Source organism: Crocodylus porosus, unplaced genomic scaffold (genome assembly GCF_001723895.1).
Source record: "Crocodylus porosus isolate Cpor-Errol unplaced genomic scaffold, CroPor_comp1, whole genome shotgun sequence".
NCBI classification, from domain to species: domain Eukaryota; kingdom Metazoa; phylum Chordata; order Crocodylia; family Crocodylidae; genus Crocodylus; species Crocodylus porosus.
In genome coordinates this window covers 14,508,983-14,535,863 of record NW_017728914.1, presented here as the reverse complement: position 1 = coordinate 14,535,863, position 26,881 = coordinate 14,508,983, and the positions used below count along the sequence as shown (strand labels likewise).

General features: G+C 44.3%; 1 long non-coding RNA gene across 1 annotated transcript; it reads left to right on the top strand.

Moving 5' to 3' along the window:
* The first annotated feature begins 486 nt into the window (after positions 1 to 486).
* LOC109310270 lies at positions 487 to 19,315 on the top strand. Its single transcript, XR_002101172.1, has 3 exons — positions 487 to 500; positions 14,852 to 14,857; positions 19,233 to 19,315. It is a non-coding gene; the product is annotated as an uncharacterized LOC109310270 (long non-coding RNA).
* Positions 19,316 to 26,881: the final 7,566 nt, after the last annotated feature.

Here is a 26,881-nt window from a genome sequence, read left to right as displayed (position 1 = left end):
CCTCAAGGACACAATCCTCAGTTGTCCATACCTGTACACAAAAAATGTGGCACAGGGACCAGGAGGCCATCTTGGCTCAATAGGGAAGTTGCAGATCTTCTGAAAAAGGGAGCCTTACCAATGATGAAAGCCAGGAATAGGCCCCAGGAAGAACTACACAAGATTGGCCCATGGCACTTTAAATTTCAATTGCCAAATGAAGAGCAAGCCCTTACAGAGAGGGATAAGACAAAATGCCTTATTTATTGGCAAAATGCCTTCATTTATTGATTACATGAATTAGAGATAGAAGTTTGGACACACAAATTAGCATGCACATCATTACACACAGGCACACACAAACACAAAACAACCATTCTCCTCAGACATTATAGTTACCAGCAGCAGTTGTTCAATAATGGCACTAGGTGGCCAGCCCAGGCCTTATTGAGAGAGAGATCTTGGAGATAACAGCTTGGAGTGGGATGAAACAGATGTGTCTGTGCTCCAAAGACACAGCAGTTAAGAAAGAGACTCACCCAACTTGGCATTTTTAAAGTCTGCTTTTATAGGAATTGGCATCCTTTGTTTCAGCCCTTTTGGGATTTTCCATAACCAGCTTCTGCTTTTGCAGTTGTTCTTCAACTGTTCTTCATCTTCAACTTATCTCAGCCTGAGGTTAGTTTGGTCGTCAAAGTTGGTATCTCAGCCTCTGACAGGATGTGTGCATTTGTCCTCTGCCCCAGCCCTGGAACAAACTGCAGGCAAGGGCAGGGCCCCAAGGGGACACTTGCCTGCCTGTACATCAATGCCAGGAGCTTGGGGAACAAACAGGAGGAACTTGTCCTCCTGCTAAATGCAAATAACTATGATGTCATAGGGATAATGGAGACCTGGTGGCACTCCACCCATGACTGGGCCACAGGTATAGATTGCTATACCCTGTATAGGAAGGATCGAGTGCACAAAAGGGGCAGGGTTGTAGCTCTCTACATCAAGGAAAGCTATGCATCCCTGCAAGCTGACATTGGCACCCACAGTGGAAGATTTGAGACCCTCTGGGTTAAAATCCATGGGGAACAAGGCACAGGGGATACTATGATGGGCGTCTACTACAGACCCCCACCCAGGGTCAAGACCTTGACCAGGAGTTTGCCAGGGAATTGGCTGAGGCTGTAGGCTCCTGGTGTATGGTTGTCATGGGAGACTTTACCCAGACATCCCATAGGAGGAGCGCTCAGCCAAATCTGAGTGGTCGCAAACCTTTCTCTCATGTGTGGATGAGCTCTATCTGATGCAGGAAATTTACAGGCTGATGAGAGGTAAAGCACTGCTCAACCTGGTACTGGCAACTGGGGATGACCTAATCAGTGACCTAATGATTAAAGGGAAGCTGGGTGACCATGAGCTGATCACCTTCAGCATTTGCCATTCACCATAAAGCTGGCAAGTCAGTCAATAATACAGAAGTCCTTGACTTCAGGAAAGCTGACTTTGACCAGCTCAGGAGGCTTGTCAGTGAGGCCCTAAAGGGCCACAACTTAAAGGGGAGGGGAGTTCTGGACAGGTGGTTGCTCCTCAAGGGAGCAATCCTGGATGCACATGCAAAGTCTATCCCATCTCAAAGGAAAGGCAGCAAAAGGGCACAGCAGCCCCCTCGGTTCTCCAGGGAACTAGAAGACCTCCTGCATCTTAAAAGGAAGACCTACAAAGGATGGAGTACTGGAACCACCACTAAGCAGTAGTACTGTTCTCTGGTCTGGACCTGCAAAGAGCAAATCAGGAAAGCCAATGTTGCAATGGAACTTGAGCTTGCTACAAATATCAATGGCAATAAGAAGTCCTTTTTTAGATATGTGGAGAGCCATAGGAAAAGCAAGGGCAACATTGGACCCCTGCTAAACCAGATGGGACAACTGATAAATGATGCCCATGAAAAAGCAAACTTGCTAAATGGATACTTTGCTTTAGTTTTGCACCAGTCCCATGGGATGCCCCTGCCCACTGTGGGTCAGGAATGCCAAGGTGAGGGAGATTCTTTACCCTCCATCATGAAGGAACACCTTGACAGGCTGGATACCTTCAAGTCAGCTGGCTATGACGGTTTACACCCCAGGGTACTCAAGGAGCTGGCTAGCATCATAACTCAGCCCCTGGCATGGATCTTTGAGAACTCCTGGTGCTTTGAGGAAGTGCCCGATGATTGGAAGAAGGCCAACGTGGTGCCTATCTTCAAAAAAGGGAGGAAAGTAGATCCAGCAAACTACAGACCCATAAGCCTGACCTCTATCTTGGGGAAGGTCTTGGAAAAGATTATCAAAGAGTCCATACTTAACAGACTAGCTGACAGCAATATCCTGAGGGATACCCAGCATGGGTTTGTTGCTGGTAGGTCTTGCTTGACCAATCTCATTTCCTTTTATGACTAGGTGACCTATCACCTGGACAAAGGGAAAGAGATTGATGTCATATATCTTGACTTTTAAAACGCCTTCGATCTGGTATCCCATGATCATCACTTAGCAAAACTGGATAACTGTGGTCTCGACCTCACCACACTCTGCTGGCTGAGGAATTGGCTCTGTGGCAGGACCCAGAGGGTGGTGGTTGATGGAAGTCAATCTTCGTGGTGATTTGTGACCAGTGGGGCCCTTCAGGGCTGTGTCCTAGGGCCTATGCTCTTTAACATCTTCATCAATAATGCAGACATTGGTGTCAGAAGTGGGCTGGCCAAGTTTGCCAATGACACCAAACTCTGGGGTAAAACATCCACACCTGAGGACAGGAGTGTGATCCAGGCAGATCTTGACAGGCTCATGAAATGGGTGGATGAGAACCTGATCGTGTTAACACTGAAAATGCAAGGTTCTCCACCTTGGAAGGAAAAACTGCAGCATGCTTATAGGCTTGGCAGTGCTACGCTGATCATCATTACAGATGAAAAGGACTTGGGGGTCATGATTGACCACAAGATGAACATGAGCCTTCAATGTGATGTTGCAGCTAGTAAAGCAAGCAAAATGCTGGCTTGCATCCATAGATATTTCTCAAGCAAATCCTAGGACATCATTCTCTCCTTGTTCTCGGCCTTGGTGAGGCCATAGCTGGAGTACTGCATCTAGGTTTGGGCTCCACAATTCAAAAAGGATGTGGAGAAACTTGAGGGAGTGCAGAGGAGAGCCATACGCATGATCAGAGGTCAGGAAAACAGACCTTATGATGAGAAGCTGAGAGCCATGGGACTCTTCAGCCTGGAAAAGCACAGACTCAGGGACAATCTGGTGGCCACCTACAAGTTTATTAGAGGTATTCACCAGGATCTGGGGGAACGTTCACCAGAGCACCCCAAGGGATGACAAGATCAAATGGTCACAAACTCCACCACGACTGATTTAGGCTGGAAGAACTTCTTTACTGTCTGAGCCCCCAAGGTTTGGAATAGACTGCCACCAAGGTGGTTCAAGCACCCGCTTTGAATGCCTTCAAGACACATTTGTATGTTTATCTTGCTGGGATCCTATGATCCCTGCTGACTTCCTGCCCTGGAGCAGGGGCCTGGACTCAATGATCCTTCAGGGTCCCTTCCACCCCGAATATCTAGGAAAGTCTATGAAAGAATGTCTATGAAAGTTATCTCCTTTGTGTCCTAGGACTTAAAGGGATTCTTCAGCCATCTGTTAATTAGTTTACTGACTGGTAACTTACATTTAGTGCTTTGTTGCTTACATAAACACTTAAATCTTCTTCTTCCATCTCTATGCCATGCTCTCACCATTCACCCTTTCACATACACTCATACATAAAAGGACATACAGATTTCATTTACTTATGTCAAGCAAAAAAATACAAAATGGAGTTTTCAAGTTATTTACAGGAGAAAACTAACATGGTTATATTTCACTACTATTACACTCTATGTTAACATCAGCTACATCAATTCAGTTCCTGCTACACCCATACCTGTAGAGAGGCAGATTAGAAAAGCAAAGGCAGTGACCAAATTCTGGTTAGCAAAATCAAGGACAATATGTCCTTCTATACCTATGTAGGTAACAGGAGGACAACCAGTGGAAATGTGGGACCACTGTTCAGTGCATCTGGACATCTGATCACCGACACCAAGGAGAAAACTGAACCCCTGAATGAGTACTTTACATCTATATTCCACCAGTATAAGAGTTATAGCCTGCCAAATACAAATATGACACAGAATAGTCACAGTAGGGATGATCACCTACCAATAGTCAATGGAGAGCTAGTGAAAGAACAGCTAGAGAAGCTGGATATCTAGAAGTCAGCAGGACCAGATGAACTCCATTTAAGAGGGCTGAACAAACTAGCCAAATTCATGGCAATAACTCTGTTGAACCTCTTCAGGAATTTGTGGTACTCAAGAGAGATCCCAGAAGAGGGTCAATGTTGTGCCCATCTTCAAGAACAGGAGGAGAGAGGATGCAGGGAACTATGGGCCAATCAGCCTAACTTCAATCCTAGGAACAAAATGTTCACCAATGACACTAAGCTGTGGGGAAGTGTGTCCATTCCTCAGGGTAGTCTGATGATCCAGGTGGACCTAGACTGATTAGTTAGATGGGCAGACCAGAACCAGATGCTGTTCAGCACTGAGAAGTGTAAAGTGCTCCATCTGAGGAGAAAAAAATCTGCAGCAAACTTATAGGCTCAGAGGTACTATGTTAGCTAGCACCACATCTGAAAGGGACCTGGGGGGTCGTAATTGACTATAAAATTAATATGAGCCACCAGTGTGATGCTACAATAAACAGAGTAAATTGGCATGTATCAACCGATCCATCTCAAGCAAAACTAAGGAAGTTATTCTCCCACTCTACTTGGCACTGGTGGGCCACAGCTGGAGTACTGCATCCAGTTTTGGGCATCACACTTCAAGAAGGATGTGGAGAAGCTTGAGAGAGTCCAGAGAAGAGCCACTTGTATGATTAGAGGCCTGAAGAGCAAGCCATATGAGGAAAGGCTGCCAGATATGGGACTGCTCAGCTTAAAAAAGGGAAGATTTTGGGGAGATTTGGTGGCCGCTTACACATATATTAGGGGTGAGCGTCACAGGCTAGGCAAGCAACTATTCACCAAAGCACCCTAGGGGAAAACCAAGAGCAATGGTCATAAACTCCTAGAAGGTTTCAGACTGGATATAAGGAAAAACTTTGCGATTCGTGTGACCATCCTCTGGAACAGACTCCCAGTGAGGGTGGTGCAGGCACCTACCTTGGAGATCTTCAAAAAGAGACTGGATGCACACCTTGCTGGGATTATTTGACCCCATCAGTCTTTCCTGCCCAGAGCAGGGGTACTAGACCCTATGATCTCACGAGGTCTCTTCCACACCTAAACATATGTGAATCTGTGAACCTGAATTTAAGAAGTATCAAGTATAGGCTGCCCAGGCTTCTAATACTTTATAGTAGGAGGAGTGTACTACAGAATGGACCACTATCAATATGCCTCAGGTAGCAAGATAATTTTTTGTATATACTAGATGCCCCAGTTTCACCCTTTTTATGTGCCTTTTTTGAAAACCAGCTCCTTTGAATTAGTGTAGCAGGCTTGCCTTTTGGAGCTTGGGTTGAGTCCCAGGCTTGACATCTTGCTGTTTTGATTGGTAGAGTTCATCCCCCAATCAGGAGGCAGCAAGAGGAGTTCAGTCATGCTCCTTTCCTAAGGGGAGGGAGAGAGGAGTTCCCCCCACCCCCCCGTGGACCTAATTGAAGACTGCAACGCGCAGGTCCAGAAGACTTCAGGGGCAGAGCCCTGGAGCATATAGAAGGAGCTGTGTGCCCAGCATAAGGGAGCACATCTGGGAGAGAGAAGAGCAGGGCTTAGAAAAGCTGAGGAGAGCTGCTCAGCAGGGTGAAGCAGTAGCCCAGAAGTGCCCCTGAAGACTTCCATCAGTGGGGAATGGCAGACAGCTCCAGCAACTAGGCTGTGCAGCACGGCACACGGCATCCAGATCTTGGGAGCTGTGTGAGATGGCTCAGGTCTGCAACCTCTGGTGTGCAGCCAGAGACAGTGTGCACAGGATGGCGCATGGAGTAGGACTTTTGGAGCACTTGGATGGCTCAGGTCCTCAACCCCCAGAATGAGGCTGGGAGCTCAGTGCAGGAGGTGCTGCACGGAGGGTCTGGGAGCAGACCAAGCCTGGTGCTGCACGAGCAGCCCAGGCCTCCGACCCATAGCAAAAGGTTGAGTCCAGAGAGCCAGACAGTGATTGGGCTACTGAGCCAGCCGACAGGGCCAAGCCAGAGATCCCAGAAGCCCTGCACAGTGGAGCCCTGTTCCAGGGGACAGCGATTTCCCCACCCCTGAAGCCCACTTCAGGTGAGAGAGCAGCCTGGTGCAGAGGACGAGGAACACCCTCCAGGCCTGGGAGCCATGAGTTGCAGGGAAAAGAGGATTCCCACAGGGGAGGGGAAGTCCCCCCTGGTTAGTTAAGGACTTCTGAAAGGGGAGGTCCAACTGACAGGGCCCCCGTAAAGTTACCAGCTTCTTTGTAGGGCTTCAGAAAAACCCAAGGGCACTGGGGTTTCCCCTCGGGATTTAGTTTATCTTTGGGACTTATCTGTTTCAGATCCGATACTTACCTGTGACTTACCTGTATCTGGAGCACTGGTATAAGGTTTTATGTCATTTACCCAGGGGGTACTGTTTATGTTACTGGTTTAGATATCTTATAAATTTATATACATATGTACATTGTACATATGTTTATATCCATGTTCCTTTCGCCTGTGATAAGTTAATGTAAATAAATGTGTATACAGTTAAGTGCCCTGACTGTCCTGGCCTGGTTCTCTAGGGATGGAGGGAAACTGAGTGGTCTGCAGTTCTCACCCCACAGCACACCCGCCAGCTAACAATCCCCTTCAATTGGAGAAGGGGAGTATATACCCAAGTTACCTGGGCTACACAAGCAATAAATATAAAAAGTGCAAGGTGCTTGGGTTTCACGTTTTTGCATCTATTAATTACTCTTTTACTTAAATGTTTTCCTTTGTTGCTGTGGTTTAGCACATTTTTAATGAAAGGGTTCTATGAATTGCTGCAGCTGGGAGCATTTGGGAGACAATTTCTATTCCCAGTGGTCATGTCTGCATGAGACACTGACTGCACAGTAGCCTGATAGTACTGTGCAGTAGCACTGCATGGCAAAAAACAACTGTGATGCAATACTAATGCACAGTAATAAGGTTTGCTGTACAGTCATTTAGTATTGTTTATACAAGTACTAAATAACTGTGCAGTACTGACTGCTCAGCCAGTATCTCATGTACATGTGCCAGCAATGACAACTTTTCACAACATAACAAGAGTTTCTGTATCTAGTAAGGGGGTGGTTGGTGCTCAAGTCTGATCTGTCACTGATTCCCACTAGCAGGATACAATTTTCCAGTGCCTTGTACCATGTGTAGTTACCGGGGGGGAGGAGGAGGGCACGGGTGGAGGGTTGTGTATAAAATAGCATTAAATCAGACTTCTTCCCTCACTTACAAAGTGATGAGAACAGGCTACAGTATAATTCTTTGGTAACTGCATGTGACTAATACTTCCTGAACATAAAGAACCCCAAATATCAGAACTTAGTCTCCACCCTTTAACACATTTGTAGCCCATTGCACTGAAGGAATTGTAGGTGTGTCTACACATGCAAGTAATACAAAACAATGCACCTTGGGGCTTATTGCTCCAGAGTTTATTGCTCCTGTTTGAATATGTGCATGGGACTGAAGCATATTGAGCTGTATGAGAGCAGTCCTGGTTGGTAGGGGGCACTGGGGATCGGTTTGCTAGCCCTGGCTGCTCCATGTGGCTCAACATGCTGCAGAGAGGCTGCCTGGGACATGAGGGTGCTCTGGTGTGGGGCTAGCTGTTAGGCAACCCCTGCACTGAAGTACTTGCATGTCCCAGCCAGCTGGGGCAGCATTAACGCCTGTGCTGCTGTGGATTAAAAAACTCTGCAGCAAGATAATACTTGTATTTACAGGCACTACCCTGCTTCAGAATGAATTAGCTTATTCCTGTCTAATAGGGGCACACATGTAGATGCACAATGTTTACAGAGGAACTAATTAGTCTACTCCACAGTTAACACCTCATGTAGAAGTGTCCACATCGGGGTAAAATGAATGTAGCCGAGGAAAAAAATCAGGCTTAATATATATATATATACCACATACTTTGACTTTAAGAAAATATGCATTTGTATCTCTCTTGAAGCCTTGTGTAAATATGTGAAGAATAATTTAGGCCTTAAAAACAATTTAAAGTGTTACCTTCTACTCTGTGCATAATTACTACATATGAGACACATAAGAGGGAAAAAACTATATTAGACTAGTACAAGTCTCCAATTTTTAAATATTTAACATAAATAATTGCTGCACTATGAAGATTTAAATGGGGATTGCCATTTTTATAATTAATTCTTTTTTGTTTCATCCTCCTTACTAATTGAAAATAGGCTTTCAATATAGAATGCTTTGAAACTGAGTGAAGAGACAGAATTGGAAATGAACTTAATTAACTACAAACTGTCCAAATCAATCAGAGTTTGACAGTGTCTTTGTAACATACAGCGTTCATAATTTATTAGGGATTTGCAGTTGTGCTTGTGCCATAATTATAAATGCTAAGAGTGCATAAAATGTAGTGCTGTGCTATGAAGTTGTGCTGGGTGAAATGTCTGTGCTTTCACACAGACAATATTGGGAGCAAAAGGGTGTATTTTTCCATTAAGCAAACAAAGAACTTCTGCAAATTAGGGCATTTCTCCAAGTCTGGCAAAGCTTTCAGATGGTAATAGCTAGAGAGGGAAACAAAATCTTTGAACAGAGTGTCCAAGCAATCTGGCATTTCAGTGGTAGTGTTCTTGCTACACCATCCATGATGTTCATGGCATGGAAACTGTAAGCTTATAAGATCAAGAAAATTAAATCCCATACAAAAATGTTTACAAAGTTTCCAGAAAGTTTCAAAAAGTCTATATGAAAAGGAAAGCTGCTACAAATACATTTTCGTATACAGGAGGAAATAAATTCCTGTAAAGAAGCTCCAAGTGCAAGCCTAGACAGAGAAGACTTGGTGGATCTGGACACCCTGGCTATAGAGGGACAGCAGGCATGCCCATCTCACTACACAGGTGGTCTTTGCCATGCATAAAAGAATAGAACTCAGAATAGACCACTTGTATAGACCTCAGATAGCCTGTCATCTGCCCATCAGTCCAGTACTGCCAACATATGTCAATTCATCCACGACCATGGAGTTAATTAAATGATTTTATTAAGAATGACTCATGGTACAGTGAAAAGTGTCTCTGTGATCTGGCAGGGGCCCTCCAGCTCAAGGCATACATGATATCCTTTCATCCTTCCATGTTTTGTTTAACTCTGGTTATGTACGCCCACGCTGCACTTATTCTTATTCATGTACAGAACCAGGATTTCTGTGTAGGAGAGTGGAAAGTCCAAATTCCATAGTACCATAAAGAGTGGATCCTTTTAGAAATTGGTCTCTGGTGCACTGTGGAACAATTTATTTTGACCCAACATTTGGAGCTGTTTTGAGCCCATCATTGCATGGCTTTTTGAGCCTTTGTGTAAGAACAAGAAGTGCTTCATGACATGAATCCATGCTGTAGATTCATCTGAGGAGTTCTTGAATATGGCTCCACTGCTTTACATAGGCTGGTCAAAGGAATTTAAGATAAGAAAGGGCCTACTAGATCACTTAGTCTACTCTCCCTTTTATCACTGGTATCACTGCCTATATGCCTCTTAATAAGCTGATCTAGGTCCAACTTTAAAAGTTAGGGTCTTTTGCTTCTATTAATCCTAGTGAAAGATTGTTCCAGTATCTGGCTGATCCAATAGTTAGAACATTATTTTATTTTCCAGTCTGAATTTATTTACAGATCATTTATACTAGAGGCACACTGATACATCAGTCTATATCCTATCAGCAGCTGAGAAAAATAAAATTGACATTATCAGCAATTGGCTTTTTTTGGCTGATGTAGCCAATAATGTTGCCAACAAATGCTGTATGCATGTGTGCAGCTGAAGCATGCATGTGGCCAACCCAGAAGCTTGGAGAGCAGTGGCTGGCTGGTAAGTCTGTTGGGGGAAAGAGACAAGGAGAGGGAAGGGGCATGGAGAGGATAGATCAAGGCCCCCATGGTGAGGGAGACAGTGGGGATGGGGCAGGCACTGCTCATATGGGGCTGGGTGGGGCACGGGATGAGCAGCACATCCGGGGGCACAAGTCTGGGGTGTGGCTCCTGCTACTACACGCATCCCCGGGGGAGGCAAAGTGGGCATGTGAGCCCTGGATCTGTGCATGGGGTGAGGGCAGACTGCCACTGCGGGCTGGAATTGGGAGCAGTGCCCAGCTCTTTGCAGCCAGGGGGGCTGGACCAGGGCTGTACTTGGGGTGGGTGGCAGCAGCACTGGGAGGGAGGGCTATGTGGGGGCTCTCTTCCCAGTGCCATGCTAGCTGGGCTGGGCCCTTCTGCACACAATGGTGGGAACATGGCACACAAGGTACTGGATAAGCACCAGTAGGCCTGATGAAACTGGTGAATGTCCAGCCTGTAGGCCATATTTTGCCCATTCCCTGGTTAAATCCATGTCCTATGTGGCAATTTTGATGACTAATTGTTACTAATGCATAGGCTGTTTATATATATATTTTTTCTTACTTGCTTTTGGTTAAGTGAACAGTGCAAATATTGAACTGCATTTCATTTACAAATATGTCCAAGAAAAAATTTACAAGTGTCTATTGCCAGACTACAGACACTCTTCTCTACTTGGGACAGCTTCCAGAGAATTGGGCAGAACTGAAATCTAATGGTGTAAGGTATGTTGGGGAATGTACATTTAGCACTGATAAAGGTGGTGCACTGGAAGAACCACGTAGTAACAGGCAAAGTTGCACCTCCATTTTTATCAGTTTCTTTAAATTGTAATCATGTGCAGTCCTTACAGGTCAGATGCACCTTCAGTCAGTCAGATAGTCATTTATAAAGAATGCAATGAAGTAGGTACCCAAATGAATGCACATGAATATTTCCTTGGACACTGTATGCAATTATTTATTTAAAACTAAGGGGTTAATTGGAGATATAGAACTGACTGCAGTCATACTGTGAAAAGAAAAGAGACTGATTTAAATGGTCACTAATACTGAATTATTTTTTCCTACTTCAAATAAGGAAGAGGTAGTACCTAAACATAAGCTTCATTAGAAGAAGATTATTGCTGAAAATCTTATCTTTGAGTCCAGTGCGTAGTTGCAGTTAAAAAATTAAAGATAAATAAGATACTAGGTTGCATAAGCAGAAAAAAATATAAATCCAACTAATGTAGCTGATGCTTGCAAGAACCTCTCTTTGACACTACTGGGAGCTGAACATACAGATCAAGGGCAGTACAATTACCTTTAATGGTATTCTGTAGAGATTATGCCTTTTTGTTTCAAAACAGTAACAGCCAGGAATGCCTTAATAACAACAAATATAATAAGGCAATTTAAATACCTATACATAAAGTACTGTATAGCATTTTGTATGTATATATTTTTACTCTAATAACAATATGGCATTTATCTTGTATGGTTTGCCTGGTAGAGCTGCTTGATCACCATTTAAAATAGCCACTTGGAGCCTTTCTGGATAGCGTAGGATATAAATATAAATACTACTAACTTTTGAAAATATTTAAATTTGAGATTTCTATATTTCATTTAAAATTTGTAAAGTCATCCACTTCCACAAAACACAAAACCATAGAATTTCATAGTTTCATAATAGCAAAGGTCAGGAGGGACCTGAACAGATCATCTAGCCTGACCCCCTGCCACAGACAGGAATGAATGCTGGGTTCGCAAGACCCCAGACAGGTGATCATCCAACCTCCTCTTGAATTTGCCCAAGGTAGGGGCGAGGACCACTTCCTTGGGAAGTTGGTTCCAAATTTTGGACATCCTAACTGTAAAATACTTCCTTCTGATCTCTAACTTAAACCTATTCTCCATCAGCTTATTACCATTGTTCCTCATCTCCCCAGGTGGTGCTGGGGAGAAAAGGGCTCTTCCTATTTGCTGTTGATCTCCCCTGATGAGTTTGTAGGCAGCCACCAGGTCCCCCCTCAGCCTCCTCTTGCTAAGGCTGAACAGGTTCAGGTTCCTCAGTCTCTCCTCATAGGGTCTGTCCTGCTGCCCTCTCATCAAGAGGGTGGCCCTCCTCTGAACCCTCTCCAGGCTGGCCACATCCTTTTTAAAGTGTGGCACCCAGTACTGACACAGTACTCCAATTGCAGCCTGGCCAAAGTCGCATAGAGGGGGAGTATCAGCTCTCTGGACCAGCTTGAGATGCATCTTTGGATGCATGACAAGGTATAGCTGGCCAGCATTGGCAGCTCATGTTCATCTTGGAGTCAATAATGCAAGTAGGAAAGATTGCCTGAAATGGAAAATGAGTGCAATTTTATTTTTTTTTAAATTGTATATTTTGTGTAAAATAGCAAGAAGAATTTTAAATGAAAGGAAATTTCTGGCCTCTGCAATTGGCAAGGAATGCTCCTACAAATTATGGTTTTAATTAATCATATATTTGCAATTTCAGTTTGGGTCATTTTTGCACTCACTACTGATTCTGAAGTATATCAGAGTTGTATGGTGTTAATTAACTTGACAACATACATGGAGACCTGTTGGGTTTGTCTATATTACTACAACAGTGTGTCTTGGAAAGCGTGCCTCATCCACCTGCATCTGCTGATACGCTGCAGAGCCAGAAGTTTGTCAGTAAGGGTGCTTCAGGTTGAACCCTGGTGCCTGCTCTCTGGCCCACCAGTGAATGAAGGCTCAAAAGTGGGTGCTAGGGATAAGCTGGGTTGGTTTGTCTGGGACTTCCCAGACAGCTTGGTTGGTACATTCTTGACAATTATGAACAGTGTATAGGGATTGCTCATAGGCAGTCCAGATAACAGTCTCGGTTTCCCATTCCATGAGTATATAAAACTTACTTGAACCTTTATGGGCTTTTCCACACTGCCTAAAGATGGGAGGTAGAAATTATCCCCCCAAAAGAGAGGAAATAAATCCCCTTTCCCCTGTTTCTATGATTATGCACTGTCACAAGTCTGAGAGTCTTCATGTGCCTCCAGATCTCACATCTGTCATACTGTGTAGTGGAAGTAAAATACAAGCAGCAGGACTGCAAAGGAAAAGATGGTACAAAAGTACTAAGCAACATTTTAAAAAAAGTCTAACTTCAGTTGGCATAAATCAGCAGGGTCCTCAGCCAGCCTACACTTTACTTGAGCTGCACATCTGGTGCACTGTGATTTGGAATCTGTGCAGCACTATCTGCTGCATCTCACCTCTGACATGACTGTCTCCCTGGGCAGATTTACAATTTTGAAGAGGGGGGTGCAGATGGTGTGGCACATCATCACATATAGCACACCACTTTTCTCCAATTAAAGAGAAGCTAGAAGCTTTGCTAATATGTTAGGTGACTAGGACTCTGTTATTCAGTTTAAGATCAAGCAAAACAATGTAACTATTGGAATGTGCACTAGTTTTCTAAATTATATATTACATTTAAAAATACAACAAACTAGGCAAAATAGTTAAAATAGTCAAAGATTGTAACATTAATTTTGTAGTCATTATAGTTAAATATATGTCTCTTATTCAGATTCATAAAACCATATCTAGCTTTCTTGAATGTCTTGACAGTGCCTCCAATGCTTCAGTCAGTCATTGCTATACCTGAGTTAATATTATCACACCTGAGTTAAGGTTTTTAACTACAGTTAAAAAAGTCTGCAGGAGTGAGAGAGACATTACCAGAGACATAGCTAACAGATAATAAGAATGCAAAAGAAAGGATAATTTGAATAGTGGAATATAAAGACCATTTCAAAAGTCAGAGGTTCATTAATGCCTGTGGTGTGTTAATTAGAGAGATTAGCAGGAATCAGGGAGATGGTAATGAGTCATTAAGTCAATTAATTTTCTCAGAACTGCCTGAATAGAAATGCTCCTGTCCTTCTCTAGAAGTTGGTTTTAAAATTTGGCCGGAGTAGAAATCATAGGGGGATACAACACTGCACAACTGTACCTCCCATGGATCTTTCCCTGACCATCTCATTCTCATCTTCACTCCTGGCATGCTGTTTATGTGAGGACTTGTGAAGACAGCAAGGTGTCCGACTCCACAGTGACTGCAGTGGGGGAACCCTTCTGTCCACTAGAACAATAGCTTTTAATATCTGCCCTTTTCTTTTTTTGACTCTTTTATATGACAGGCAAAGGCCAGAGTTTAAGTATGACCTGCATTCCATGTTTCCAGTCCAAATTGTTCTGAAGAAAAAGGGAACACCAGGATCTCTGCTTGTGAGGTAAGTGGCAGAGAAGCTTGCCCAGGCAGAGAAGACTGCCCAGGGTAGGTACCAGAAACCCGGTGCAGATGAGGTGGCTGACCTGGCTGTTTGGGGCCAAGAGGACATGCTTTGACCGTTTAAAGTGGGCCACTGCAAAGAGCATATCTTCTGGGTGATAGCTACCCAGATGGTAGAGTAGGGGCACCAGAAGACAAGACAGCAGTGCTACCTGAAGGCCAACTTAGCATCCATGGCCCATTAGGAGCTGGCCCAGAGGTGCAGGCAGTTCTTTTGTAGTGCCCAAACCACAGCCCAAGTACGGGGGACATCTTGGAAGAGGGAAGCCCTGGGTAAGAGGCTTGCAAACAAAAAGATCTGCCAGCAAGCCAGACCAAACCCATCTAGGTCTGGCCAGTTTGTAGCCATGGGGCTGAAGCCTGTTGCAGGTGGCAGTAGGTCACAACCAGGCAGTACTTACCACTCCTAGACTGCTGCAATGGGTAAAACGTGTGGGGGCTACTGTAGGTTAAAGCTGCTTCATCAGTCCAGCTGGCACAAGGAGCTAGTGTCCCCAGGTACCAGTTGTCCAGGCTCAGAAGCTCTTGTCTATTTGTAACATTCAAATACCGTGAGCCCTAAAACCCACCCAGCTAACTAGTATCCCCTATTGTAAGGGACAACAAAAGCAAAAAAACAGGACAGGAGTGATATGAGGGTCAAAGGGCCAAAACATGAAAATGAGTGTGTCTGAGGGGGACACCAAGCAGAACCCCCCAGCCACATGCACCAGTCCTCAAAGGCATCCAAGGAGCCGGTGCTCTGCCCAGAAACGTGCATGGATAAGTGAGAGAAAAGTGGCCCCATGGTATCTGAGTGCCTTCCCAGCCAGTCTCCTTCCTGGTCAAAGGGTACAGGGCCCACTTGGCCAGAGCCAGGAGGAGGTTGACCAGGAGATCCTGGGACTTGGTGGGGCCATGGATGGGGTGATCAAAAACAAAAAGGTGGGAGGTGAAGTTCAACCAGAACCTTAAGATGAGGTTCTGGAGGTGGAGTTGGAGGGGCTGCAGCCTGGTGTGCTTGAGGGTCACATGTGTCAGGGTCTTTTTCTGCCAGCAGAAGAGGCAGGAGGCTGGGGTGTCCATGAAGCTTGCCACATACACGCCTATGGCAATGGCTTCATGGAGGAGCCACTAGCTGAGGTCCCCAGTGGCTCATGGGATGATTGTGGAGTACAGACTCATCCACTTGATTGCTGCAGCCACTCCCTCACTGAGCAGGTCCTGCCACTTGGTGTCTGGGTGGGATGTGAGGGCGGCATGATGGACAATGTGGTGCATGAGTGTGTAGAGGTGGCAGCAATGGAGGATGGAAAAGTGGACTGGTCTGGTGTCCTCAGGTGGTGGAGTGGAGAGCACTATGAGGCTGGATGAGGCACCAACACCACAACAAACCCTGGCGGGCTGGAAGAAATGGGAGGAGGGGGACTGCTACTGCACAGGACCTGGTTTACAAGGGGAAGGGTGTTGGGAGGTAGAGCAGATTTCACCTCCTGGACCAGATGGCAGGTCACATGTGTCGTGGGTAGACCCATGCACCGCCAGTGTAGTGGGGTCTACCCCCTCCTGCTTACCGTAGTCTAGGAGGTCTCCAATATGGGTGACACCAGCCAGGATCAACCTCTGTCACAACTGGGGCACCCTCAGAAGCTCCTGAGGGCAAGTAGCCCTGAGCTGCTTGCAAGGGAAGCTTTTTATACTGCTGGGGCCCGCACAGGTGTTGTCCCCAGCCTCTAGTTCTCCCTGGCTGAAGAGTTAGAAGGAGCTGGACAGGGTCATCTTGCCCCAAGTGGCTCAATTTGCCCCACACCAAAGTGCATATTCAGGCATGTGTGCTGAGGCACAAACCTCTGGCACAAATGTGTGCCACTGATATTTGAGGTGTTGCAAGTGCATGTCTGCATGTGTAGACGCACCCAGCAACTGTAAAGGACGTGACAAATGAAGAAATGGGATAGTTTAAACATAAAAAAGACCAAGAGAAGAGTAAGAAAAATGTGTCTCAGTTGCTCCCTACATCTCAAATAAAGGAGGACTAAGTAAGTACAGAACAGACAAACATTGCAAATAGCAGACAAGAAAATTGCAGGGATGATAAACAATGATTTTGTATGTTTTTATATTTCCTCTTCCAATGAAATATGTGACAATGTCCACCCTCAGAATACGAATCAAAGGTACAGAAGAAAATAAGACCTGCAGCTGAAAGACTGAGTATGCCAAAAATATAGTACTTAATCAAATATGTGATTGGTCATATAATTGAGAAATTTACTGCTATGGTGAAAAATTGGGGAAAACTATGGGTACTCTGCATTGTTAGAGCTGTGTTTTTCCTATGACAGCTAGAGTTATCCTATAAGTATTAGTAACTCTAGAGAATAAATACATCCCAGGTAATGACAGCTAGAGCTCCTCCTCCCTCATATCCCAATGTCACCAATAATGGTACTACAGTAACCATTAGAGACGCTCCAGCTGAGATCAGACCCCCACTGTAATAGCCACTGAACGCAAACATACACAAAATAAAAAATCATCTCTGCACTCAAAATGCTTACTGTCTATGTAGACAAGATAGAAAAGTGATAGAAGGAAAATAGCAATGGCATGACTCTCTCAAGGTAACATAGAGGTAGGAGTAGAAGTGATGTAGGTCCTCCTCCCTGATGGGCAGTGAGGTTACCTGGCTCTTCCACCCCATTGCACCAGTTGGTGAGCAGAGTGAAAGGAAATCCCAACCTATGGATTCCTGCTGCTAGCCTACCTCCCATTAGAGGTAGGCTAGCAGCAGGCTCCCATTAGTCCCATCCTTCCACGGAGAGAGACTTAGCCCTGTTGGACTAGGGGCAGGGTACTTGTTCCAGGATATCTGACTGGTTCTGGGCCAATTATCTGTCACAAGCAATTCTGAGGGGAAAAAAGCCATCAAAGCCAAGAAGAAACAAATTAAGTTTGTGGTTCTGTTGTTAGTGAGCAGAGGCCTAAGTATAACAGTCATGGTGACACAACAGAGATGCATCTCACCACTCCAGCTCATACTGTACATGTCAGTCATCTCCTCAAGAGACCTAGTCTGGGTCTGAGGGACTAATGCTGGCATTCAGATTGAAGTATATATCTGGTTGGATCCATTACTCTGTTATTTAACCAGGGCAACCTGAGGCCCTTACTAACTTTGGCATGTGTCTGCACCGAGCAAATAGTTGGTCTGAATGCCGCATTTATTTGAAGATTCATTTCTGCCCCCTTCAAAGGGTGTTGAAAGCAGCAAAGAGGTTTAGGCCTAGTACCCCAATACTTCTAGACCAATTCTGAGCCTGCAGTGTCAGATTTGTTATGGTGGAGTGAGAAGAAAGATTCCAGAGCAAATAATTTCAGAGAAAACTAGGGAATGACCTTGAAGTCACCTTATGTATCTAGGTCTTTTTTTTTAAGAAACCAAGGATTAAGAATGCTACAAGTTCAGCTTAAGCACTGCCATAGTGGTATAGAAAAGGCTTGATTTAATTGCACCGTGCATTAAAGTGCACACACCTTGGAGAGGAGTTTTTTATGCCAGACACAGCACGGCTTACAGCAGCAGAGGTTTGCCCCTTCTAAGGCACTAAAGGGAGCAGTGAATTTTGGCCCTCTGGAGATGCCACACTAAAGGCAAATGAAAACCCTTGTCAACAGGGATATCTTGGAAGAGGGAAGCCCTTGGTAAGAGGCTTGCAAGCAAAAGGATCTGCCAGGAAGCCCATAAAAAATCCCAGCCTCCTGACTGAGTAGGAAGGCTCCTTAAAGAGAGGAGATTTTTTGTGCCCCTAGGGGGAATGGGGAGAGAAGGTATGTACTGGAAGATGACAGAGGGAATTGTGCAGTGGCAGATACACCTCCTGGAGCTTGCAAGAGGACCTCCAGAGGATCGGGAGCACTCAGCCTGGAAGAACCAGGCTGGGGCTTCAGGACATGACAGGCTGAGGCCCGTAGGCACACCATCCCCAAGGAACCTCTAAGTCCTGTGTGGGGTAAAAGGGAAGGTGAAACTTGAGGGACTTTGTCTGGGTTGCATTTGGACATTTCTGATAGATTGGGCTGGCCTGAGGAGAAAGGGATACCGATCATCGTGCACGGAAGCTGTGTGATGAAGGAAACCCTAGGAGGGGTGAGCAAAGGGCTATGACCAATACAGAACAAGAGGGTTTAGAAAGCATGGCAGCCCTTGTGTTGCTTTGTTCTGTGTTTGCTTTTGAGTTAAGGCTTGTATTGGGGCAGGATGGCACTGTTTGAAGGTATCAGAAGCCAGAGTCAGCTACCAGATGAGCCAGAGGGCACAGCATCCTCTACTGGCTGCTGCCTGAAAACCCAGCTGAAGACAAGGTTATGTGTGCTGAGCCCAGGAGACCCCAAGCTGCACTCCCTGTTGACCATTGGAGAGACTGCAAAAGGCATTTAACTTACGCAAATTCAACTATACACGCTCAGCAAAAAAAAAGAAAGAAAGAAAGAGAGAAAAACAATTTAAATAGTGCAGGTGATTCCACCCGCCAATCCACTCAATGAGCATATGCCCCAGAGTGAGCATGAGATGGGAGACATGAATCTGCTATTCCCTCAGTCAGTCTCAGTTCCTGCATGCCTCTCATAGTGTGAGCATCTCGCCACACTGAGTGTGATTCTAGTGTTTAAAGACACATATTTTTTGTACAACATGGCCCCTAAACACAAGCTAACTATTTCTTCTGGTGCTCAACTGAAGAAACAGTGATCTGTTCCAATGCTGGAGGAAAAACTGGCTGTGCTGGACTTATTGAGAGACAGTATGTCAGTCTCCAACATGGCACGTAAATATGGCCACAATGAATCTAGCATCTGTGCCATCAAGATTTGAGAGAGAGAAATTTGTCATGCTGTGGCATCAAGTGCTCCAGTAAATGCTAAGGTGATGAACCAAGTGCATGGTAAGACTTTAGTGAAGACTGAAAAGGCATTAAACTTATGGGTGGAAGACATGAACCATAAACTTGTGCCTATCGATGGCAACATTTTGCGAGAAAAGGCTCTTAGCCTCTATGCACTGTTCAAACCTCCCACTGAAGAGGGACAGCTTTCTGATGAAAAGGAATTCAAAGCCAGCCAAGGTTGACTTAACAGTTTTAGGAACCACTTCAACCTCAAAAATGTGCAGACTACTGGTGAAGCTGCATCTGCCGATGGAGAGGCAGCAAAAGCCTACCCCGAACAATTAAAGAAAATAATAGAAGAAAAGGGCTATCTTTCGGAACAAGTCTTTAATGCTGATGAGACTGGGCTCTTCCGGAAAAAAATGCCCAGCCGCACTTACATTTTGAAATCAGAAAGACAAGCCCCTGGCTTCAAAGCAGCTAAAGAATGTGTGACTGTGTTGTTTTGTGGCAATGCGGCTGGGCATTTAATAAAGCTGAGGCATTCCGGTTTGCGCTTAATGATGTTGAAGTTGTCTTTCTCCCCCCCCAATACCACCTCCATCCTCCAACCTCTCAACCAAGGCGTGATTCGCTGTTTCAAGGCCACGTACACAAGGCTTACGTTTTCATGGATACGTAGTGCTATGGATGCTGAGCCTAATCTTAATGTGATGGAGTGTTGGAAGTCCTTCAACATTCCCGATTGCTTCACTTATATTAAACAGGCAATGGATGCAATCAAGCCTGAAACAGTCAATGCACATTGGCAAAACCTATGGAAAGAATGTGTGAATGATTTTAAGGGTTTCCCAACCATTGACCAAGAAGTGAAACGCATTGTTCAGGTGGCCAGGCAAGCGGGTGGTGAATGCTTTGTCAACATCCTTGAGGCAGAAATTGAAGAATTAATTGAGGGCCATAGAGAAACATTGACTAATGAAGAATTAGAGGAATTGATAAAATCATCTACAGAAGGCAAAGATGATGATGATGAACAGGAAGAGCCAGCAAGTTGGAATCTTCATAAATTTTCTGAAGTGTTCCAAGCAGTGAAACATTTGAATGATTTAATTTCTGAATATGATCCCTCTATGGAACGAAGCCTCAAAATCACATGTAGTATTATGGACAATTTGAGACTGTAGCAAGAAATGTTTGAGCAGCTCAAGAGACAACAGCGACAGTTGCCAATCACCATATTTTTCAAGAAAAAACAACCAGCAGCAGATAAGCCTATGCAATCAACTTCTCGAGCTGAACCAGAGCCAACCACTTTGTCTATGACTCGCTCTCCGTAAATTTTGACTATACGCGATTTTCGCCTTACAAGCTAACTTTAGAACCTAAACCCTGTGTAAGATGTGACTCCACTGTATTAAGTCAGAGTAAACATGCATTTGAAGTGTTGTGTTACCAATCTGAATTGTAAGATGTTGTAGTCAAATCTGTGAATGTATGAATGTTGGGTTGTTTACTATTGATTGTTAACTGGTATTATTAGCCTAGTTATGCATTTTTCTTTTCTGTGTCATTTCTAAATCCAAGTTCCTATCATTTATTCCTCTGTATGTATAGATGTGTCTGTGTATATATGTAATATATAATATAATATAATGTGTGTATGTAAGTGTGTGTATTATATATATACATGGATGTGTGTGTATTATATATATAGTATTAAAGTGTTTATATATAAACTTTAATACTCTCACTCTCTCTCTCTTTCTATATATATATATAATACACACATATATACAATATATATATATATATCAGTTTATACTGTGTCTTGCAGTGGATGAAAGGAACTCAGAGTAGTCTGCTGCTCAGCTGCTACCAATTCTTTGGTGGACTGGGAGAAAGACCAAGGCCATTGGCAACTCAGGGATCTGAAATTGGCAGTGGGCCCTCCCACAGCGTGGTGGGCCAGGGTTACATACTTATTTGAATCATCTTTAGGAATACTTTTAATTCTGTATTATTATCTAGCTGAACTCAGGTCTTGTCTACAAACCTACACTAATTTAGCAAAACCAGTGAAAACCCCTTTGCAGTCACTTTTGTTTCAGGTGTTTTGCTTTAGATTCATCCTGTTCCTAATGGATTTAAGTAAAAGAAAACACTTAGTGCAACCCAAACAATAATCTCCATAAAACGTCTATCCCTATAAATACATTTAAACTAGTACCTTAAACCTATACATGACTGAAACCAAATGTTTGCCTGGAGAACAGGGACCAGATGAGTATGACTTTAGAAACTGTTGGGTCTTTCCTTTATTGGTGGGTTGGGTTTTCAAGTAGAGCTAAGACTAGTGAGTATCAATTCAGCCTTACACACCAGGATGTCACATAATTATCCCTAAATGGTGGCAAAAATGTTGTGGGACTGTCTTGCAAGAATGAATGACTTTACAGCAGTTGTCACATCAGTGCTTGGCACCACAATGCTGCAGACCACCAGGATAGCTGACAACAGGGTGATTAGCTTTATACAAAACAATTGTGGTGTTGCTGTGGGTGTGAGCCTATCACATCTGTACTCATTGTGAGCCTGTGCTATTGATGAACTTTGTACAGACCTGGCTAAAGATAAGAGTGTTTGGGGTTTTTTTTTTAACTTAGAAGAGATTCATGTTTTAACATCCTGACATTCCTGATGCCAGTGATCAACCCATGATATAACTTTAATACTTTAGCATTGCCTACAGCAGGTATGTAGCATGCAATTGTGACAATAATTGGAAGGGCAAAGTTTTTGTTTAGACAAGGCCTTAGTTTAAATTACTTTGGCAGTATTTAGTGATATGAACACCTACTCTAAGACCTGGAGAGAAAGTGCCTTTCTTATTTCACACAGGTCATCAACTGCTAATCAAATTCTAGGGACAGATTTAGAAGCGGTGACCTAGAGGTGAAAGGACCCTTTGTCACGTATTACTCTTTTTACTTTTCAGCTCCTAATTGAATGCAATTAGGCCAGCTTTGCAGTTTTCTTATTTTTAATTATTACTATTTTTAAAGACATTTGCTGATCAGGCAGGTTAAGTGAAATTCTCTAAAATCTAATCAACGAAGGCTAATTAGCAATTTTAAAAGTGAGAGGTTATTAGAAGTGAAAGATAACATTTAGAGTGAAATTCTGAGTCCACTAAAGTCACTGGAAAAACTCCTACAGTTTAATCTACTGCAGGACTTCACCTGCACATCTAAAGGTAAGGCTATAGCATCCAGAGTGATATTGGACACATACCTGTCAAATAATCCTTCTCTATCTTTACCTGTTCTAAGTACCCATAGGCTCACAAATGTGTGGCTCAGCATGTAATTAAGAGGCATGGCCATAACCACTGCCACTGCCATGTTTAATTTTGCATGATGCTAATTCAGTTTCATCATGGAAATTATTACAGAAAGGACCTGGGACCAGAACAAAGGCCCTAAATTTGTCAGGCCTTTCATGGAAAACATCTAATGATATCAGAAAGGGGAGACAGTTTTTTCTGAACTCTGTAAAAAAGTTAGCATGTTGAGTAAATTCAGAAATGACCTTCAATTTCCCACTACAACAAACAGTACCAGTTATGCTCAAAGATGTTGTCCCTCTCAGGTTTCAAATGTCATATAATTATGTTCTGGTCTTTAAAAATGTTTGGTTACATTTTTTCCAACATAGAAAATTGTTTTTTCTCTGTCACTAGAAGGGGATTGGAATATTCTCACACTTTCCAGATTACAGCCCCTGACCCTCCAGAACTGAGAGTAAAGCATGGAAAAAATTATTCCAATGCCTACCTAAAAGCTTGGGATACTATAAGAGTATTTGAAATTGTAGTTCAGAGGAAGCCAACCTATGGCATGTGTGATCCAAGTGGTATGGGCAGTCTCTATGTATGACACACAACAGATCAGAGATGGACAGGTAACACAGTGGTAAACAAGGCAGAGAGCAAAAAGCAGAGCAGCAGATTGAACAACGGATGGGGCTGATTTGTGGCACACCTGCCAAGGAGGTTGCTCCTCACTATTGCAGGTCATTCTGATACATAGGTGTAATTCCAAAGAAAAACTAAAATAAAATTGTTTGGCAGCTTTTAAGTAAAGCATGCACAATCAGCCCCTGCTGTGTGTGTGGATGAGTTGAAGAATTTTTCTCCCCTAACTGAAATATTCTGTCCTCCTAAAAAGTAGAGTGGTTGCTCTGGAAAAGGAACTTTAATGACTTATTGTTCACAACTGAAAGAGATTGACCTGACATGAAATTTAAATAGCAATAATGTTTGATGAAATCTACAAGACATTGCTTCTTAACTTATTCAAACAAATTAATAAAAAATGATTTTACCGTTTGAGTTCTCAGAATTCTAAGCACTGGAATCACAAGAGAGAAATTTATATAGATTTTGAAGTTAAAACACATTCACATGTTTTTCCCAATTTCCCCCATTGTAGGCTGATAATTTGAAGCAATTACTCTGTGAGTGTTTCTTCTACTATCATTCAAATAGCATCACACTAGGCTTACTGCTTTCTAAAAAAAAAATGACATAAAATGACTGACACAAACAATTTCTCCTTGCTGTTCCACTGTTTGTCCTACTCTTGGTCCCTGCAATCTCCCCTTCTGTTGTGGAAGAAAGTTTAGATCCTCCTTTCTGTAGAATGGGTTGGCCTGGGATATTACACACCCTGAAATCACTCTTCACCATAGTTAATCAGTAAGAAGACAAAAAACAAACAGATTTATTATATAGTAAAATATAATTATGTAAGAAAATGTGAGTACAAGTTTGGAGACAGAACAAAAATTCAAGTAAAGTTTTTTACCCTCTCATCTGACTACCACCTAGTCATTCAGAGATGTTGTCAATATTTTCAGAGATAATGCTTTCTGCTTATCCTGCCAACTGGGGCCTTGAATCTTTCTCCTGCCTGGGAAACAAAACCACCTTAATCTGGGGGGCCACTAGGTGTGCATTAAATGATTATGGGGAACAAGTGAAAAATGAAACAGAGATGGGAATGAAGGTCAAAGGTTCAAAGTGAGTGCATCAAGGGAAGACATCAAGCAGATAAACCAGGCAGTGCCCACTAGCCCTCAAATGAGTCCAAGGAGCCAGCGGACACTGCTCTGTGAAACTTGTCCCAGAGACATAAATGGACAGGGGCAGGAAGACAGACCTACAATCCCTGGGCATACCCCCAACCAGAGCCTCCTTGCTGGTCATACTGTTTGCTAGCTTGGCTACCACAAGAAGGAGGTTGATCAGGAGGTCCTGGTACTTGGTGGGACCATGGAGGATAAGGAGTGCATAAACAAAAGGGTATGGGGAGTAGTGAAGCCAAAACTTCAGCAGGAGGTTCTGGAGGAGGTGGCGAAGTGGCTGCAACCTTGACACACTCTTGGTACATGTGCACCAGTGTCTCCCTCTGCTCACAGAAGAGGCAGGCATCCATGAAGCTTGCCAGATACACTCCCATAGCAATGGCTCCATGTGGCAGGGAACCCTAACCCTGTCACAGGGAAGAAGGCCGAACCTTCTGGGCATGGAGGGCTGGTGAAGGGGTTAATTGCTGAACTGGGATGGCTATTCAGCTGACTGGAAGAGGCAGGACTATAAAAACCCCGGGTGGAATGGCAGTAGGGAGTTCAGCAGCCAAAGGGGAAGCAGTCCCCCTGACAGCTCCAGGAAGAAGCTTGGGCAGTGGTCCTCAGCAGGAAGGGGGAAGCTATGGAAGCCCCTGCGAGATGACCACTGCATCCACAACCAAGATGTTAGCCAGCAGTGTGGAGCCAAGGCTAGAAGAGAGTTCACGTAAGCTGATCCACTGCGTTGATTAAGCACGTACAGTTATTATTATTTTTATTATTTTTTTGTGATTATTGAATAAGACTGGTGGTTTGGGAGAGGCTATTAGGGGACAGAGGAGGCCTCATTTTCGGGACCCTCTAAAGAGTGGGTACCCCAGTGCCAGTGAGAGAACAGCCTTTGGGGGCACAGGCCCCAGTGCCAGTGAGGGCACAGCTTTTGGGGGACATGAACTCTAGTATTTGAAGGACTATTTTAAAAAGGCCAGAGAGGTCTGGTACACTGGAGTGTGGTTGTAGTTTGTCTCTTTTATTTTATTTGGACTGACAGAGGTGGGCTCAGGTTGCACCCAGGTCATGAACTGGGGACTGACTGGCTGTGGGTCCAGCTTCTGTGCCTCCAGGCCAGAGAATGCTATGGTCCGTAAGGGAGCAGGAAAAGCTAGAGCCTTGGAGTCCAACCCTGTTTAGTGGGTTTGGACAGGGAGGCCTATCCAGAGGAAACAGGGGTCAAGCCATAAGAGATGAGACCCCAAAATACCCAGAATGATAGGCAGTCTCCTACTCAAAATAATAATAATAATAATATTCCATCAAAACGTGGCAGGCTAGATTAGGGTGAGACTGAAGAATTAGAAAACAGGTCCCAAGGGTACCCCACGTGAGGTGCAGAAAATCAAAAAGATGGCACCAGGGAAGGCAACCTGTCACAGTCCACTATGGAGAAGCTCCATGGAGGAGGCACCAGCTGAGGTTCCCAGTCACTTGGTGTCTGCCCGGGACATGAGGATTGGATGATGGAGGGCGCAGACCATGAACATGTAGAGCTGGCAAAAATGAGGTGACCAGAAGCAGACTGGCTTTGTATACGCCAGCATGCTGAGATGCTGTGGTAGGGAGCACCATGGGACCTGCCAAGATGGTGGACCCAAAATAAGCTCTGGGGGACTAGGCGAAGAGATTTCCCTCATGCAGGACTTGTTCTATGTAGGTGAAGGCAGTGTCCAGGAGGTCCCCAATATGAGTGGTATTAGCAAGGACCATCCTCTTGTGCACACAGAGTATCTCTGTCACAAGCACCACCAGCTGCAAGCTTTTTAGCAGGGAGTCAGCAAGGACTTCATGCTGCCCTGGGCCTGGTAGGAATCCAGCAGCTCCTCTAGGTCATGCCTGGGTAGACCTTACAGGTAGAAGAGCTGTTATTTGTACACCATGCTGTGTTACTTCATAGATTTCATAGACATTAGGGCTGGAAGGGACCTCAGAAGATCATCGAGTCCAGCTCCCCGCCCAAGGGGCAGGAAGTCAGCTGGGGTCATAGGAACCCAGCAAGATAAGCACCTAATTTACTCCTGAAGGTGTTCAATGTAGGTGCTTGAGCCACTTCCGATGGCAGGCTATAACAGACCTTGGGGCCTCGGACAGTAAAGAAATTCTTCCTTATGTCCAGCCTGAAACGGTCTTGCAGGAGTTTGTGACCGTTCGACCTCATCATCCATTGGGGCGCTCTGGTGAACAAACGTTCCCCCAGATCCTGGTGGTCACCCCTGATAAACTTATAGGTGGCCATTAGATTACCCCTGAGCCTGCACTTGTTCAGGCTAAAAAGCCCCATGGCTCTCAGCCTGTCATTGTAAGGTCTGTTTTCCTGACCTCTGATCATGTGCGTGGCTCTCCTCTG